We start from the raw sequence: 20,043 nt of genomic DNA on the forward strand, positions 1-20,043 counted from the left end.
AACTCATGTGATGAGAGCAGCTGACCTCCTCCACTCAGTTATGGGAGTCAGGGAAGGCTTCCTGGAGGAGGGGACATCTCGGCAGAGACAGGGGGATAAAGCAGTTTATCCCAGAGAAGAGGGGAAAGGGTGTTCCTGGCTGTGGGAATAGCGTGTGCAAAGGCCTGCTGGGGATATGTGTGGGAAAAATTAAAGACTTCCAGGGAGGCTGTAGGCCAGAGGATGGTAGAGGTGAGAGGAAGCTGAAATGGCCAATCACCAAGGAAGAAGGGCCTTGTAGGCGGAGCTTTTGATGTGCGTCTTCTCATTGGTCGCCAGCCGTGGTCCAGGCAGCGGCAGTCACAGGGGCGTGGTCAGGGACTGTGCTGCATCCCAGCCACGTGGTCCAGATCCCGAGCTGGATGCGACCTGCCGGGGCGGCGCGCAGTGTTGTTACCCCGGCGGAGGTGACCAAGCTGGGTCCAGACCCAGTTTCCAATTCCCGCCCAGGTCTGGGCCCCCAAGCAGCACCATGTCTCCACATCCAGACCCGCACCAAGTCAAACGGTCACCAACGTCCCCGAACCTCCCTTTCTACTAATGACCCTGTTGTAAAACGTGAGGTTGAGGGGTCAAAGGCACAGACACCAAGCTTGGTGGGGTTCAAATCTCAGCTCTGTCTCTCCCCAGAGGTGCGACCTCCCTGGGCCTTGGTTTCCCCATCAATTGAACTGGTAGGGTCGCTGTGGGGATTAAAAGAGTTAAAACAGTCCGAGGGTGTAGGCCTGCATGTGCTAAGCGCTCACCTGGTGTTCTTTATTCTTGTAATTTATCATTTTATTTTGGAAATCTACTGGCTACAAGTAGCTCTCTGGCAGCTGGTAGCAGCTTCGTTCTAGGTATCCCTTCGTCCTAGGGATAGCGAATCAACCCCGGGACTGTTTCTAGATGCATTGAATTTAACCCCAAATAAAGGTGACATCCTGTGTCTGAATGTAATTAAACATCGATTCATTTGGACTTTGCAGTTTTCGTTTTGCATTTTGGAGCCAAAGCCAACATGTCTCTGGGTCTCAAGCATTTTCTTTCTTTTCTTTCTTTTTCTTCTCTTCTCTTCTCTTCTCTTCTCTTCTCTTCTCTTCTCTTCTCTTCTCTTTTCTTTTCTTTTCTTTTCTTTTTTCTTTTCTTTTCTTTTTCGGAGACAGAGTCTCACTCTATCCCCTAGGCTGGAGTGCAGTGAGTGATCTCGGCTTACTGCAACCTCCGCCTCCCAGGTTCTAGTGATTCTTCTGCCTCAGCCTCCCGAGTAGCTGGGATTACAGGAGCTGCCACCACGCCCGGCTAATTTTTGTATTTTCAGTAGAGAAGGAGTTTTGCTATGTTGGCCTGGCTGGTCTCAAACTCCTGACCTCAGGTGATCTGCCCACCTCAGCCTCTCAAAGTGCTGGGATGACAGGCATGAGCCACCGTGCCCGGTAAAGGATTTTGATAGGGCCCCAGAGTACTTTTCAGCTGCGGGCACCGAGAGTCTGAGACAGGCCTGCCTGACAGTCCCCTTATGGTGGTCCTATAGACATGAGAAGTCAAACCCCTGAGTTGAGGTCCAGCAATGTCTCCTACTACCTGGGTGGTATAGGCAAATGCCTCGGCATCTCTGATCCATGGTTTTCTCATGGGTCAAAGGAAAGAGAGGCCCCACGGTGAGTGCTCTCTCCCCTCCCTACTTCAGCCTCTTAGGTTGGGTGTGAGTCCACGAGGTTTCCAGCCAGTCTAGAGTGGGGAAACAGGACTTGGAGGAAAGGCGTGAGTCCGGGTGTAGCCCTGAACTAGGGCGGGTCTAGAGACATGGCTGGATCCAGTGGCGACAGCGGAGGTACTGGAGGCTGCAGAATACAAGGTTCATGCCGGCCCCTTTCCAAGCCAGGCCCAACTAAAAATGCATTTCACATGTTCTTAGGATACTTATGTTGGACATAACACCACCCTGGCCCTCAGCTCACTCCTTTGTGACTCAGTTTCCTCATCTGTAAAACGGAAATGATGGTATCCTCTTCCAGAGTTGGCATCTAAGTGAGATACACAGAAAGAAGTGTTGAGAGGGAGCCCTTGCTTTTATTTTGACTTAAAAAATATATACATATTTAAAGTAGAGGGCCAGGCGTGGTGGCTTACGCTTGTAATTCCAGCACTTTGGGAGGCCGAGGCAGGCAGATCACAAGGTCAGGAGTTCAAGACCAGCCTGGCCAAGGGACCAGCCTGGCCAATATGGTGAAACCCCATTTCTACTAAAAATACAAAAATTAGCTGGGTGCAGTGGCAGGCTCCTGTAATCCCAGCTACTTGGGAGGCTGAGGCAGGAGAATTGCTTGAACCCGGGAGGTGGAGGTTGCAGTGAGCTGAAGGTTGCGCCATTGCACTCCAGCCTGGGTGACAGAGCAAGACTCCGACTCAATAAATAAATAAATAAACAAAATACATAAAGTAGAGGTGAGGTCTCACTACTGTTGCCCAGGCTGGTCTTGAACTCCTGAGCTCAAGCAATCTTTCTGCCTCCCAAAGTGCTAGGATTACAAGTGTGAGCCACCACGTCTGGCCTGACTTTTTTTTGGTGGGGGACGGAGTCTTGCTCGGTCCCCCAGGCTGGAGAGCAGTGGCATGATCTCAGCTCACTGCAATCTCCATCTCCCAGGTTCAAGTGATTCTCCTGCTTCAGCTTCCCGAGTAGCTGGGACTACACGTGTGTGCCACCACACCCAGCTAATTTTTGTAGTTTTAGTAGAGACGGGGTTTCACCATGTTGGCCAGGCGAGTCTCGAACTCCTGACCTCAAGTGATCTGCCCGCCTTGGCCTTCCAAAGTGCTGGGATTACGGGCATGAGCCACCATACCTGTGCCCCGCCCCCCACCACCTTAAGAAAACGTTTTAAACTGCCATTTTAGGAGATTTAGGGGAAGGAGAGCCAGCAGAGTGCAGGGGTTAAGGGCCTCAGCTGGGCTTCCTAAATTCAAATCCAAGCTCTGCCACTCCCCTGATGTGTGACGTTAGGTGAGCGACTTAATGTTGTCGTTCTCAGTTTCTCCATCTGCAAACTCTATTATGGGGATTAAATGAGTGTTTGTAGAGTTCTGTTCCATGTCTGGCACACTGCAGGCACATGTTAAACAAGTTAACCTCCCTCAGAGGGTCACAGAGAGTCCCTGGTTCCCCGCTGCTCCCAGCAGTGGGATCGCCCGATGGCCTAGTGCTGCCCCCAGCTGGTCACTCTTGGAACTTTGGGCTGAGGCCCTGTCTCTGACTCCGGAACCCCGCCCCCATTGAGTCTGAACCTATTACGTTCCTTCGTCTCCCTTTATTTCCCGCCTCTGTCTCATCTTCTTGACCAATCCAATCACTTTGGTTTATGATCCATCCAATCCCATCCAACCACTCCAGGCCCATCCAGTCATTTTGCTGCCTCCTGTTAGTTCCACCCTACATCCCTGCAGGTCAGGGCCCGGAACTTTCAAAAGATTGATGTTGCCTTCGTCCCATTTAATTCTCTGGGAAACCATTTTATTATTAATTATTATTATTATTATTTGTTGTTGTTGTTATTGTTGTTTTTGAGACAGAGTCTCACTCTGTTGCCCAGTCTGGAGTACAGTGGCGGGATTTCGGCTCACTGCAGCCTCTGGCTCCTGTGTTCAGGCGATTCTTCTGCCTCAGCCTCCGGAGTAGTTGGGATTACAGGCGCCCGCCACCACGCCCAGCTAATTTTTAAACTTTTAGTAGAGACAGGGTTTCCCCATGTTGGCCAAGCTGGTTTTGAACTCCTGACCTCAGGTGATCTGCCCGTCTTGGCCTCCCAAAGTGCTGGTGTTACAGATGTGAGCCACCGCGCCCGGCAGAAACCATTATTTTTTATCCTCATTTTATAGGCGATAAGCCAAGGTTGCCCTCATTGATTTCTCTGCCCCAGGCGGCCTGACAGCTACAATTAAGTTCAATAAGAGGTCCAGTCTCAGAACCTTTGCACACGCCCTGCCCTCGGCCAGGAATGTCCTTCCTCCAATTCCCTGTGCTGAGAGAGATCCTCCTTGCTCACTGGACCCCTGACCTTGGCAAAGAAGGAGCCGCAGAGAAAAAAGGGCAAGAGCAGATGGAGACAGCACCGGCATAATTAAGTGGAGGGATGAGAAGGCTCAAATCAATAGCTCTGGAATTAACTGAGCTGTTGGCAGGAAGAAAATGGGGCACCAGAGCTTAAAAATTAATTGGATCCGAGTGATCAATGGTGAACGTCGAAATGTCCCCTTTCGTTATTACTATTATTAGTACTATTATCATTATTATTTTGAGATGGGGTCTCACTCTGTTGCACCCAGGCTGAAGTACAGTGGTGTGATCTCGGCTCACTGCAGCCTCTGCCTCCGGGATTCAAGCGATTCTCTTGCCTTAGCCTCCCAAGTAGCTGGGACTGACTACAGGCATGCGCCACCACGCCTGGCTAATTTTTTTTTGTATTTTTAGTAGAGATGGGGTTTCACCATGTTGACCAGACTGGTCTGGAGCTCCTGACCTCAGGTGATCCGCCCACCTCGGCCTCCCAAAGTGCTGGGATTGCAGGTGTGAGCCACCACACCCAGCAGAAACGTCCCCTTTCCGATCAGCGCGACATGGGCATGGGTGTGGATCCAGGCTGTGTTCATTGAATGAGGCAGAGGAACTGCTTGAACCCAGGAGGCGGAGGTTGCAGTGAGCCAAGATCACGCCACTGCACTCCAGTCTAGTGACACAGCGAGACTCCATCTCAAATAATAAATAAATAAATGAATAAATAAGCACTTGAGAGAAGAAGAGGAGCACCTATGGTATGCCCAAGGACCCTGAATTCCATGTTCCCTGCAGGTAACATTCCTGCTGACCTGATAACAGGGACTGGTGTTGAGCATGGACAGAGTTGTAAAGGGTGGACCTCTGGGTGTGATATCTTGGCTTTGATGGTCCTGGAAGGGCAGGGTGTCCCTTGACCTTATATCTATGCCCTTGCCCCAAATGGCCACACCTCATTGCATGTTGTTGACTATCCCATTGGTATCTCCAGCCCGCATCTCCCCAGAGCTCCAGACCTCAGTATCCAATGGCATTGGATATTTCCACTGGGTGCCTTGCAGGCATCTCACACCCACAAGGCCAAAACCTGGCTCTTAGAAGTTACTCGCCCTGAGATCTGCCACTTCTCCATCCTGTTGGTGGCTCCACTATCACACAGTGGCCTGGGTCCTGATTCCTGGATACACTCTTTATTTTATTTTATTTTATTTTATTATTATTATTTTATTTTTTTTGAGACGGAGTCTTGCGCTGTGTCACCCAGGCTGGAGTGCGGTGGCGCGATCTCGGCTCACTGCAAGCTCCGCCTCCCAGGTTCACGCCATTCTCCTGCCTCAGCCTCCGAGTAGCTGGGACTACAGGCGCTGCCACCTCGCCCGGCTAGTTTTTTTGTATTTCTTAATAGAGACGGGGTTTCACCGTGTTAGCCAGGATGGTCTCGATCTCCTGACCTCATGATCCACCCGCCTCGGCCTCCCAAAGTGCTGGGATTACAGGCTTGAGCCACCGCGCCCGGCCTATTTTATTTTTTTAAGAGGGTCAGCCAGGCGTGGCAGCTCACGCCTGTAATCCTAGCACTTTAGGAGGCTGAGGCAGGCGGATCACTTGAGGTCAGGAGTTCAGAACCAGCCTGGCCAACATGGTGAAACCCTGTCTCTACTGAAAATACAAAAAAATAGCGGGGCGTGGTGGCAGGTGCCTGTAATCCCAGCTACTCAGGAGGCTGAGGCACGAGAATCGCTTGAACCCAGGAGGTGGAGGTTGCAGTCAGCCGAGATCATGGCACTGCACTCCAGCCTGGGCAACAGAGGGAGACTCTGTCTCAAACAAACAAAACAAGCAAACTAAAAAAGAGACAGAGTCTCACTCTGTCACCCAGACCCAGGCTGGAATGCAGTGTTGCAATCATAGCTCACTGCAGCCTCCATCTCCTTGGCTCAGGCAGTCCTCCCCCTGCAGCCTCCTGAGTAGCTGGGACTACGGGCGCACACCACCATGCCTAGCTCATTTAAAAATTTTTGTGGAGATGGGGTCTCACTCTGTTGCTCAGGCTGATCTCAAATTCCTGGTCTCCTTCAAGCAATTCTCCTGCCTCAGCCTCCCAAAGTGCTGGGATTACAGTCACAAGCTACTGTGCCTGACCTGGATTCACTCTTGTCCCTTCTCTTTCCTTACCCTGCATGTCCAGTGCATCAGCAGGTCCTGCAGTCTCAGGTTCCAGAATGAAACTGAGCCTCCATGAGCTACCAAGGGGCGCTGCTGTATCCTGTGTGGATGCTGCCCTGGCTCCCTACCACCTACACTCCTGCCCCCAGCCACCCCTTCTCCCCTAGGGAGCCCCAGATGGATTCTTAAAATCATAAAGCAGGCCGGGCACAGTGGCTCACGCCTGTAATCCCAGCACTTTGGGAGGCCAAGGTGGGTGGATCACGAGGTCAGAAGATCGAGACCATCTTGGCTAACACATGAAACCCCATCTCTACTAAAAATACAAAAAAAAAAAAAAGTTAGCTGGGTGTGGTGGCAGGTGCCTGTAATCCCAGCTACTTGGGAGGCTGAGGCAGGAGAATGGCATGAACCCGTGAGGCAGAGCTTGCAGTGGGCTGAGATCACGCCACTGCACTCCAACCTGGGCAACAGAGTCTCAAAAAAAAAAAAAAAAATCATAAAGCAGATCACGCCCCTCCTCTGCTCAAAGCCCTCCCATGGCTCCCTATTACCCTCATAATATAGGCCACACTCTTCCCCCGTGATCAGGAGGCCTGGCATAGTCTGTATCCCTGCTGACCTGCCTCCCTGACTCCAGCACTCCCTTGCTCCCTCCAGCACGTACTGACTCACTCATGTTTATGGAGTGCCCACAGTGTTCTGATTCCTTTTCCCGCTCAAGGTGGTCACCCCCTGCCAGTGCAGTTGGGGGCATCAGAGAGAGGTCCGGGGGTGGGGAGACATGGGTGAGAACAAGACCTCAGTGGCCACTTAGGCTTAGGCTGCAGTCTCAGCCCTGTCTTGCAGAGCTGAACCCCCATCTCTTCTTCCTTCTCAACCACTGTCTCCATCTCTCTGTCTGTCCATCTCAGAGTAAATTCCAGAGCCTTCTCCATTCCCCGCCCTGAGGCTCTGAACAACCTTCCCCCATAGTTCCCTTTCTCTCTCTCTTCTTCTTCTTCTTTTTTTTTTTTCAGACAGAGTCTTGCTCTTTTGCCCAGGCTGGAGTGCAGTGGCACAATCTCGGCTCACTGCAACTTCCGCCTCCCTGTCTCAAGTGATTCTCCTGCCTCAGCTTCCAGAGTAGCTGGGACTACAGGTGTGCACCACCACCCCTGGTTAATTTTTGTAATTTTTTAGTGGAGATGGGATTTCACCATGTTGAGCAGGCTGGTCTCGAACTCCTGACCTCAGTTGATCTGCCCACCTTGGCCTCCCAAAGTGCTGGGATTACAGAGATGAGTCACCACACCCAGTCCTCTTTGTCTCTTTTCCTGTCTCTCCCTTGTTCATTCACACCAGCCTTCTCGGCTTCTCCAACACACCAACACACCAGGCACAGCCCCACCTCAGGGCCTTCGCACCTACCCTGTGAATGCCTGTCCGTCATCTCTCCCCATGCCTGGCTCCACCTCTTTTACCGCTGGGCTCTCGTGTTGCCTCCTCCGGGAAGCAGATTCCCCTGCCCCTTCCATCCCTCTCTATCATGGGACCCTTCTCATCGCCTCATAATCGTCCTTGACTTCCTCTGCCTGCTTATTCTTTCCCACTTCCTATGCTAGGGACCATGTCGCCTGGCAGAACCTGGTGACAAGCATAGTTACCAGCATCCAGATGGCACCAGCAAATGCTGGCTGAACAAATTGATGTCTCATCAATATCTGTCTACTCCGTGGAGCTTTGCACAGTGCCAGGAACATCAAATGCACCCCGTAAGGACTGGGAATTTATTTGAAGACCAAGCAAGTTTGCCTTGGATAGGGGCTGCTAGAAAAAGCTCTGCCCAGCCAGGTGCGGGTACCTTATGCCTGTAATCCCAGCACTTTGGGAGGCCAAGGTGGGAGGATTGCTTGAGCCCAGGAATTCAAGAGCAGACTGGGAAACATGGTGAAACCCCAACTCTACAAAAAGTACAAAAAATTAGCTGGAGCCGGGCACGGTGGCTCATGCCTATAATCCCAGCACTTTGGGAGGCCAAAGGGGGCTGATTGCCTGAGGTCAGGAGTTTGAGACCAGCCTGGCCAACATGGCGAAAACCCATCTCTACTAAAAATACAAAAAAATTAGCCGGGCATGGTGGCGTATGCCTGTAATCCCAGCTGCTTGGGAGGCTGAGGCAGGGGAATTGCTTGAACCAGGGAGGTGGAGGTTGCAATGAGCCAAGATTGTGCCGCTGCACTCCAGCATGGGCAACAGAGTGAGACTCCATCTCAAAAAAAAAAAAAAAAAAAGCTGGGGGCATGGTGGTGTATGCCTGTAGTCCTGGCTACTCAGGAGCCTAAGGTGGGTAGATCACCTGCGCCCAGGGAGGTCGAGGCTGCAGTGAGCCGTGATCGTGCCACTGCACTCCAGTCTGGGCGACAGAGTGAGACACCATCTCACAAAAAGAAAAAAAAAAAAAAAAAAGCTCTTACCATTCATTCTCCATTCAAAAGCTGAGCTGGACAGATGTTGCAGCGAAACTCTTCTCATCTAAAGCCCAGATGTTTTCATCGCTGCTTTTGGCACAGGGGATGGGCAGGTTTTGATAAGAGCAGGGTCCCTGGGGAGGCCCTGGAGCTCAGCAAGGCAGGAAGGATGTGTCTGCATTTGCTGGCAGTGGGAGCCTCTCTCTGCAGGTGGGGGAGGGGGTTGTACTTTTCACCAGCCTGTACATTATCTCCCATCACTTCTCTTTCAATTTATTATTTTTTTCTTTGTGGGTTTCCTAGGGTGGTGGAGAGAAAGCATGAAATTGGAAGCCAAGAGAAGAGAGATGGAAGCACATAGAGAGTCAGGGTTTGCAAAGGGTCCAAATGCAGATGCACATGGAGGGGAATGAAGTTAAGAGGGGGCCACACGGAGGTGGCAGTGAGCCGAGATCTTGTCACTACACTTCAGTCTGGGTTAAGAAGACTGTCTCATAAATAAATAAATAAATAAATAAATAAAAGAGGGGGCCGGCCAGGTGTGGAGGCTCACACCTGTAATCACAGCACTTTGGGAGGCTGAGGCAGGTAGATCACCTAAGGTCAGGAGTTCGAGACCAGCCTGGCCAACATGGTAAAACCCCATCTCTACTAAAAATACAAAATTAGTCAGGTGTGGTGGCTCATGCCTGTAATCCCAGCTACTTGGGAGGCTAAGGCAGGAAAATCGCTTGAACCTGGGAGACAGAGGTTGCAGTGAGCTGAGATGATGCCATTGCACTCCAGCCTGGGTGACAAGAACAAAAGTCCGCTTCAAAAAAAAAAAAAAGAGGGGGCCACAGAGAAGAGAAGGCAAAAGAAGACAGAAGCAGCATGGCATAATTAATTGGATGGAGGAGGAGACGGCTCAAATCAATAGCTTTCAAATCAACCAAGCTGTGCTGTTGGTGGGAATGAAATGAGGCACCAGGGCTTAAAAATTAATTGGATCCGAGTGATCAATGGTGAACGTTGAAACATTCTGTTTCAGAATTGGAACAAGGCAGAAACGCCTGTTAACATGGTGCTGGGCATTTTACTAAAGGAAAAAAGAAATGAAAGTTCTGAGGAGTGGAAAGGAGGAATTAAAAGTGTCTTTAGGCCTGGCGCAGTGGCTCATGCCTGTAATCCCAGCACTCTGGGAGGCCAAGGCGGGCGGATCACTTGAGGCCAGGAGTTCGAGACCAGCCTGGCCAGCGTAATGAAACCCCATCTCTACTAAAAATACAAAAAATAGCCAAGTGTGGCGGTTTGCTCCTGTAGTCCCAGCTATGTGGGAGGCTGAGATACAAGAATCACTTGAACCCAGGAGGCAGAGGTTGCAGTGAGCCAAGATCGCACCACTGTACTCCAGCCTGGGTGACAGAGCGAGACCCTGCCTCAAAAAAAAAAAAGAGTGTGTTTATTTGCAGATGACATCTTCATATGCAATAAACCCCCAAAGAATGTGCACATCTAACTATTGGGTTTACAAAATGTTGAGAAACTTGATAGATGCTAGTCACAGTGGCTCACAACTGTAATCCCAGCACTTTGGGAGATGAGGCAAGAGGATCGCTGGAGCCCAGGGGTTCAAGACCAGCCTGGGCAACATAGGGAGACCCCCATATCTACAAAAAATCAAAAATTAGTCAAGAATAGTGACACACGCCTGTAGTCCCAGCTACTGGGATGGCTGAGGCAAGAGGATCATTTGAGCCAGGGAGGTTGAGGCTATAATGAGCTGTGATTGCACCACTGCACACCAGAATGGGTGACAGAGCCGGACCCTGTCCCCCAAATAAATAAATAGGCCACTTATCCTCAGCACCAAATACTCAAAGCATCTAGAAACAAATCCCAAAGTTATAAGCTTTGCTGAAAGATAGATAAACAGAATGATTCATTGTATGTTCACTTTGAAAGATTCAATCACAAAAGATGCTCATTCTCCTGATTTAGTTTATAGATTCAATGCAATTCCCATCTAAGTCCCAATTGAGTTTCTCCATGGAACCCAAAAAGCTGAGAAGAAGACAAAGAATAAGTCAGATGCTTGTGAAGGAGAGCAAGATGAGTGACTGCTATTGGCAGATATAAACGATGAGTGACTGCTATTGGCAGATAAAAGCACAAAGCTTCTACCAGGGATAGATCAGCCTTTGGGACAGAAGAGAGACCCAGAACAGACTTCCAGGTGGGCAGACATCCAGCAGCACTGCTTGACTTCTGGTTGTTCTATGCTTGCTGTTAAATCCACACATGCATGAAAACTTGCTCTGTGAGTTTCATTGCAGGGTATTGGGACAATAGATCATCTCCATGGACAAAATATACGATTGGATTTTATCTTACTCCACACTCAGAAATCAGTTCCAAGAGAGGTCAAGACATGACTGCAAATGACAAAATTAAAAAAATGTAGAATATGTATGAGAAGATCTTTATGACACTGGGGCAGAAAATGATTTCTTTCCTTTCTTTCTTCCTTCCTTCCTTCCTTCCTCCCTCCCTTCCCTCCCTCCCTCTTTTTTCTTTTTTTCTTTCTTTCTTCTTTCTATTCTATCTCTTTTTATTTCTTTCTCTCTTTCTCTCTCTCTTTCCCTCCCTCCCTCTCTCTCTCTCTTTTCCCCCTCTCTCTTTCCCTCTCTCCCTCTCTCTTTCTTTCTCTCTTTTCCTTCCTTCCTATTCTTTTCTCTTTTCTTTTTCTCTTTCTCTGTTTTTTTTTTTTTTTTTTTTGAGACAGAGTCTTGCTCTGTCGCCCAGGCTGGAGTGCAATGGCGCAATCTCGGCTCACTGCAAGCTCCACCTCCCGGGTTCACGCCATTCTCCTGCCTCAGCCTCCCGAGTAGCTGGGACTACAGGCGCCCGCCACCTCGCCCAGCTAATTTTTTGTATTTTCGGTAGAGACGGGGTTTCACCACGTTAGCCAGGATGGTCTCGATCTCCTAACCTCGTGATCCACCTGCCTCGGCCTCCCAAAGTGCTGGGATTACAGGCGTGAGCCACCATGCCTGGCTTTTTTTTTTTTTTTTTTTTTTTGAGATGGAGTCTCTTTGTGTTGCCCAGGCTGGAGTGCAGCAGTGTGATCTCCACTCACTGCAAGCTCCGCCTCCCAGGTTCACGCCATTCTCCTGCCTCAGCCTCCCAAGTAGCTTGGACTACAGGTGTCCGCCACCATGCCTGGCTAATTTTTTTGTATTTTTTAGTAGAGACGGGGTTTCACCGTGTTAGCCAGGATGGTCTTGATCTCCTGACCTTGTGGTCCACCTGCCTCGGCCTCCCAAAGTGCTGGGATTACAGACGTGAGCCACCGCGCCTGACCTCTTTTTCTTCCTTTTCTTTTCTTTTTTTCCCACAGGGTCTCAAACTATCACCCAGGCTGGAGTGCAGTGGCACAATCACAGCTCACTGCAGATTGCAGTCTTGACCTCCCAGGCTCCGGTGATCCTCCCACCTCAGCCTCTGAGATAACTGGGACTACAGGCATGCACCACCTCTCCCAGCGAATTTTTGTGTGTTTTGTAGAGATGGGGTCTCCCGATGTCACCTGGGCTGGTCTTCAACTTCTGGGTTCAGGTGATCCTCCGCCTTGGCCTCCCAAAGTACTGGGATTATTGGTGTGAGCCAATGCACCCAGCCAGGAAAGGATTTCTTTTCTTTTCTTTTCTTTTTTTTTTTTTTTTGTTGTTGAGATGGAGTCTCGCTCTGTCGCCCAGGCTGGGGTGCAGTGGCGCGATCTTGGCTCACTGCAAGCTCCGCCTCCGGGGTTCACGCCATTCTCCTGACTCAGCCTCCCGAGTAGCTGGGACTACAGGCACCCGCCACCACGCCCGGCTAGTTTTTTGTATTTTTTAGTAGAGACAGAGTTTCACCGTGTTAGCCAGGATGGTCTCGATCTCCTGACCTCGTGATCCGCCCATCTCGGCCTCCCAAAGTGCTGGGATTACAGGCTTGAGCCACTGCGACCGGCTGTAAGGATTTCTTAAACAAGTGAGTATGCTATGAGTTAGACATGCTGTCCTACACTGCAAAAGACTGAGCAAGTTGAATAACTTAAATCCATAGAGATGGGAAGCAGGTTAATGGTAGCCCGGGGCTGGGCGTGGGGGAAAGGGAGTGATTACTAATGGGGATGGGGTTTTCTTTCAGGGTGATGGAAATGTTCTGGAACGCGACAGAGGTGATGAATACACAACAACATAGCAACACAGTGAATGTGGGAAATGCCACTGAATTATCCGGTTCAAAATGGTAAATTTTGCTAGAGGCTGTGGTGGGAAGATAACTTGAGACTAGGAGTTTGAGACCAGCCAGGGCAACATAGCAAGACCCCCACCACTAAATTCATTAAAAATATATAAGTAGGGGCCAGGCGCGGTGGCTCACACCTGTAATCCCAGCACTTGGGGAGGCCGAGGCGGGTGGATTACTTGAAGTTAGGAGTTGGAGACCAGCTTGGCCAATATGATGAAACCCTGTCTCTACAAAAAATACATAAAGTAGCCGGGTATGATAGAGAGTATACCTGTAATTGCAGCTACTTGGGAGGCTGAGGCAGAACAATCCCTTGAACCTGGGAGGCAGAGGTTACAGTGAGCCAAGATCTCACCACTGCACTCCAGACTCCAGCCTGGGCAACAGAGCAAGATTCCATCTCAAAATGTACCCTGTAACCATATATAAGATGTCAACATTAGTAGAAACACTCGAGCCTACATGATAGAGCGAGACTCAGTCTCAAAAAAAAAAAAAAAAAAAAGAGAAAGAAATGGATAAAAGACTTGAACAGGCATTTCACCAGAAAAAGAAACCAGTAATCACATAAAAAGTTCAATGTCAAGAGCAATCAGAAAGCAAACCAAAACCCATATGAGGCACTCCTTCCCTCCCTCCACATTGGACCAGTGAAAAAATTTGGACAATTCAAAGTGTTGGCAAGAACTTAGAACCAGGCACGGTACCTCATGCCTGGAATCCCAGCACTTCAGCAGGCCGAGGCAGGAGGTTCGCTGGAGCTAAGGAGTTTGAGACCAGCTTGGGCAACACAGGGAGACCCCATATAAAAAATAAATAAATAAAATTAGCCAGGCATGGTAGCACAGGCTTGTAGTCCCAGCTACTCGGGAAGCCGAGACAGGAGGATTATTGAGCTCAGGAGGTGGAGGCTGCAGTGAGCTGTGATTACACCATTGCACTCCAGCCTGGGCCTCAGAGTGAGACTATCTCAAGAAAAAACAAAAACCAATATCAAAACATAGAGGAACCGATGATCATACTGTGTTGGTATGATGTAAATTGCCAGAGTCCCAATAAAAAACATGATGTTATCAGGTGAAGCTTAGCATATATGCGTTTTCTTTTCTTTGTCTTTCTTTCTTTTTCTTTCTTTCTCTCTCTCTCCTTTTTTTTTTTTTTTTGACAGAATCTTGCTCTGTCACCAGGCTGGAGTGCAGTGGCATGATCTCAGCTCACTGCAACCTCTGCCTCCCGGATTCAAGCAATTCTCCTGCCTCAGCCTCCCAAGTAGCTGGGACTACAGGGATGCGCCACCACTCCTGGATAATTTTTTGTGTGTTCTTAGTAGAGTTTGGGTTTCACAATGTTAGCCAGGATAGTCTTGATCTCTTGACCTCGTGATCCGCCCACTTTGGCCTCCCAAAATGCTGGGATTATAGACGTGAGCCACCGTGCCTGGCCGCATATATGTATTTTCTGACCCAGCCATCCTTACTTGTGTGTGCCAGCACACAAGTCAGGTCTGAGGATGGTCATAAAAACTTTTTTTTGTAATAAACCTAGCTTGAAACAACCCAAAAGTCCATGACCTGGAGAACAGATGAATAGCCAATAGAAGATTCACACAAAGGAATACTATGCAGCAGTGAAAAATGCAAGCCTTACAGCCACATACAGCAATATGGATGGATATCAGCAGAATCACATTGAGCAAACAAAACAGATTAGCAGGCCAGGTGCAGTGGCTCACACCTGTAATCCCAGCACTTAGGGAGGTTGAGGTGGGTGGATTACCTGAGGTCAGGAGTTTGAGACCAGCCTGACCAACATGGAGAAACCCTGTCTCTACTAAAATTACAAAAAAATTAGCTGGGCATAGTGGCACATGCCTGTAATCCCAGCTACTCGGGAGGCTGAGGCAGGAGAATCGCGTGAACCTGGGAGGCGGAGGTTGCAGTGATCAGGGGTGTTTGGTACCTCCAGCTTGGGCAACAAGGGTGAAACTCTGTCTCAAAAGAAAAAAAAATCCGGAGGCGAGGTGGTAGGCACCTGTAATCCCAGCTACTTGGGAGGCTGAAGTAGGAGAATCGCTTGAACCTGGGAGGCAGAGGTTGCAGTGAGCGGAGATCGTGCCACTGCACACCAGCCTGGATGACAGAGTACAGCTCTGTCTCAAAAAACAAACAAACAAACAAACAGACTAGTAAGGAATGAACAAGGCCGGGCTTGGTGGCTCAAGCCTGTGAAATCCAGCACTTTGGGAGGAGCCGAGGCGGGTGGATCCGCGAGGTCGGGGTGAGACTATCCACAGCTAACATGGTGAAACCCGTCTCTACACTCCATAGCCGAGGCGTGGTGGTGAAATACCTTGATCTCCTCAACTACTTGGGAGGCTGAGGCCGGGAGAATAACGTGGGCTCCGGAGGCCCGGGCTTACAGTGAGCGAGATCACACCACTGCCTCCAGCCACAGAACTGCTTGAGACTCACAGTATCAAAAATGTAGACAAGGTCAAGTAGGGGTGGCTCCACACACCACCGCTCCAGCACTTTGGGAGGCCGAGGCAGGCAGGTCGTTTGAACCCCAGGACCAAAGACAAGCCTGGGCAACATAGTGAGACCCTCATCTCCTGAGCTTGAGCATGGTGAACGTTTTGTGCCATTGTTCCAGGTACTTGGCAGGCTAAGACCGGAAGGGATTGCCTGAGCTCAGAACTCACCTACACTGTGCACTACAACCTGGGTGACACAGTAAGACCTTGTCTCAAAATAAAAGCGATGCAAGAGGTAACCATGTGTGTTTGCCCCGACAAGCATGTGGTAACTATAAGGAAAAAGGAAGGAAAATGAAAAACAAAATTTGTGCTAGTTCTTCCATCTGCAAGAGAGAAGGATGATGAAGTTGGGAGGAGGCACAGGGGATAACCCCTACTATTGTGATGAGTAATGTTTTTGTCAGGCTGTGTCTTTACTACTACTCCTTATAGTATACCTACATCTCATCGATATTCAATAAAAATTTAAGACGGGGCATGGCTTGGTGGCTCACGAGGCCTGAAATCCCAACATTTTGGGAGGTGAGGCAGGAGGCTCACTAGAACCCAAGTTTGAAAGCCTGTGTGCAACATGGTGAAAACTCTCTCTACAAAATAGAAAAAAATTAGCTGTTACTGATTTTTTAAAAATTTAAAACAGTGACAGATACAAACATAGTTACTATTAGACAAGATTACAACACAAGGACCAGAAGTTTTGGGTCATTAGGTGTAATCCAGCATTTTGGGAGGCCAAGGTGGGTGCATCACTTGAGGTCAGGAGTTCAAGACCAGTCACAGCCAACATGGTGGCTCCCTGTCTCTACAAAAACACAAAAAATTAGCCAGATGTGGTGGCGGTGCCTGTAATCCCAGCCTCCCGGGAGGCAGGGCAGGAGGATCACTTGGAGGTGGAGGTTGCAGTGAGCTGAGATGGTGCCACTGCACTCAGCCTGGGCTACAGGTTGAGACTCTGTCTCAAAAACAAAACAAAACAAAACAAAAAACTGGTTTTCACATGTTTGTTTTGTTTGTTTGTTTGTTTGAGATGGAGTCTTGCTCTGATGCCGGGCTGGGAGTGCAGTGGCGCCATGCTCACCTGCAAGGTCTACCTCCGGGTTCCACGCCATTCTCCTGCCGCCGACGCTCGGTAGTTGGGACCACGGAAACCTGCCACCAAATGCTGGCTAATTTTTTTAATATTTTAGTGGAGATGAGGTTTCACCATGTTGTAAGGCAGTCTCGATCTCTGACCTCATGATCTACTGCCTTGGCCTCCCAAAATGCTGGGATTGCAGGCGTGAGCCACTGCACCGACCCACCACAACAGTTTCACATGTTGCTCATGTAATACCTCCAGCAACCTTGTGAGGCAGGATTTGTTATCATACTCATTTCTGTAGGTGGGAAACTTGAAGGGCACAAGCGGTCACATGGCGACTGCCCAAGGCCATGCTGGTGATGAGAGGCAGAGTTGGGTTTTGAACAATGGCCTCACTCAACTTCATGCACATTCTGCGACATGAAGCTCTTTCATGGGCTGGGGGCAGGAGGCCCTGTGGGGTCCCAGCCTCTTCTATTTTGGGTGCCAGCTGATACAGCGAGCAGGTTGCAGGGCAAGACCCCTGGAACTGCCCAGTTAGGTATGTGGGGGAGGGGCCAGGCTGCAGTGGCTTAGGCCTGTAATCCCCTGCTACTTTGGGGCCTTTGGGTGGGTGAGGATCACCTGAGGTCAAGGGTTTCAAGACCAGATTCCAGCCAACATGAAACCTCGTCTCTACTAAAATACAAAAAAAAAAAAAGGCTGGGCGTGGTGGCATGCTCACTGCATTCAGCTACTGGGGAAGGCTGAGGCAGGAGAATTGCTTGATCCCAGGGCAGAAGTTGCAGTGAGCCAAGATGTGCCACTCCAGCCTGGGCTACAGAGGGAACTCCAGCTAAAAAAAAAAAAAAAAAGAGGGGAGGAATGGCAGAGTTTCATTGGGGTCAGGGCCCAATCAGAGGAAGGGATAGGGGCTGGGGGACTCCAGAGAGGAGAAACAAAGCCTCAGCTTGGGGCAGTCAGGGAAGGCTTCCTGGAGGAGTGGATATTCAGACAAGACATTGATGGATGAATAGGAGTTTTCCAGTTACACAGTGGCATGAAGGGTGGGATCCAGTCAGAGTGTGGGTGGGACCATGGGGCTGGGTGGCGGGGCAGAGAGACCTGGAACAGGATGCAGTAGATCTGCGGGCAGCTACAGAGGAGACTAAAGTTTCGCTGAAGGCAATGGACAGAGTCAGAGGAACAAGACAGGGAGAACCAGGCAGCAGGACTTAGAGACACGAGGAGGTAGGAACAGAGGAAGAGGCCACTCGGGAACAGGACGATCTGCTCCGTGCTGGTGCCGGGTGTACACACAAGAGCTTGCATTTGCCTGTACTTGCTTGAGTATTGCAGGGAGGAGTTTGCCTAGGTTACCAGGGCAGGAATGTCCATGCATAGGTCGGGGGGACACGTGCACCATTTCAGTGCAGGTGGGGGTCTGCACGGGAGGAAACCTGCTTGGGGGCCGCCCTCGCCCCTTGTCCCCCCTGCAACGAGGAGGTTTGGGGCGGGGCGCCCCTTCCCGGAGCCAGGCCCTTTAACGCCCCCCCAGCCGCAGCGCCCCCGCCCCATCAGGCGTCCCTGGGCTCCGCCTGCCCGCCCGCATCAGCCACGTCGGGCGCTGTCGCTTGGTGCTGGGCCAAGATGGCGGCGGGGCCCGGCGTGGGGCCAAGCGCGGGCTGCAGCCGGGAGATGCCCCAGCCAGTGACCGCTGAACCGACCCGACAGGGCTGGGCCTCAGGTCGCCTGCAGGCAGAACGTGTCTCTGCTGTGCGTTGGAGGTAGGGAGGCAGGAGCTGGGGTCAGAATTTCCCGTTGGACGCAGGCTGGAGCTCGGGGGTCCGCATGGATGCGGCTCCTAGGGGGATCCTGGGGGGTGGCCCGAGTCAGGCGGCTGGACTTTTGAGAGGGGTAGCCCTTGTCGACGCAGCAGGGCCCCGGAAGGGGCGGTCCGTGTGGGCAGGCTACTCCAGGGGTCCTGGTGGCCGCTGCTGGAGGGGTCGTGTGGATGCGGCTGAACGCGGAGGCCCGTGTGGACGTGGACCTTGTGAGATCCAGGGACACCTGAAACGATCTAGACTGGGGCGTCTGTGTAGACCGGGTTTTTAGAGGGTCAGTGAGGAAGAGTATGGGCTGGGTAGGTTTGATTTGAGGCACGGTACTTGGAAGGGATCTGGTGTTGTGGGCAGCTTGCGGATTCCTCGTATGGATGCGGGGACCCGGCTGGGAGTCGAAGGAGAAGTGCGGCAGGAGGGTTCTCAGAAGCCATTGGGGATGTAAGATGTGGGTAGGGGGGCTTGGCCATCAGGACATCCTAGGACTCTCCCAGCCCTGGGTGTAAAGAGGACTGGAGTGAGGGGAGTGTGGAGACAGGAGACCCCTCCCAACGTCCAGAGAGGGCTGTGACTGGGGGTCTGGGGGCGCTTTTCCAGTTAACTCTTTGGTCTTCCGAGTGAGGGGGTTGGAGGAATGGCCAGAAGGTCTTCCCGCTCCCTGCCCCCTCCGGTTCTCCCAAACACGTTTCAGGGCGTTCTTGGCAGGGAGCCTACTTCTTGGAAGAGCAATGTCCCTTGGTCCCCCTCCCGGCCCATCCTCACCTCACCCACTTTGCGCTGGAGAGAGGGAGGGAGGGAGACGTGGGGTGGCGGGGGGAGCTATTTTGCAGGAGTAGAAGCATGCATCTGCACAGAGCCCTTGGTACGCCTTATGCGTTGGGGTTGGGGAGGAGGGGAACGTGGAGGGTATGACCCCTACCCCACACCTTTATGGCTCTGGGGTTGGGGAGAAGCCAGCCCACCCGAACCCAGGCGTTCTGGGTACTCCCGTTTGAGAACTCAAGCTCTGGGAGACCTTGGGCGGCAAGGGTGGAAATTGGCCATAAGTTCAGCAGGGCTCTGAACCCCTGGTTCTTAAGGACTGAGGTCACATCCTCCACCCATGCAAGAGGCTGGGGCGGGGGGAAAGGAGGTGTGTCGGCCAAGCCTGAGACGGCAGGCTTCGGGAGACCTGGAGCGACCGGAAGCGTGTGTGTGCTGAACTCCTGCTGCCTGGACCCAGGGTGGGCAGGCCTGGGATCCGGGAACCGCCCCCCGCTGCCCCTCCTCCTCCCTCCCCTCCCCCTCGCGCTTCATTCACAAACCCTGCCCCGCCCGCCCGCTCCCCGCCGCGGCGGCTTCCGAGTGCAAATCAGGCCGGGATGGGCCGGCGTGGACGCGGGTGTTCTTAAAGGGACAGGGCCTCCTTTCTCTAAGCTCGTTTCTGCTGGACGGGGCTGGGGGTGGTTGAAGAAGGGTCCCTAGAGTCAAAAAGTCGCTCTTTCATTTGCCTCAGACTTGTGGGTTAAGGGGTAGGGAGTAGAGGAGACCCCTGGGGTGGCCTCCACCGCCTAGGCCTGAGGACGGAATGGGAGGAGAGGCAGTGTCAGACCCGCTACTGACCTCTCCTGCCTAAGCCGGGGCTCAGGGGCGGCTGGAGGAGG

The sequence above is a fragment of the Papio anubis genome, chromosome 20, assembly GCF_008728515.1.
Source record: "Papio anubis isolate 15944 chromosome 20, Panubis1.0, whole genome shotgun sequence".
NCBI classification, from domain to species: Eukaryota; Metazoa; Chordata; class Mammalia; order Primates; family Cercopithecidae; genus Papio; species Papio anubis.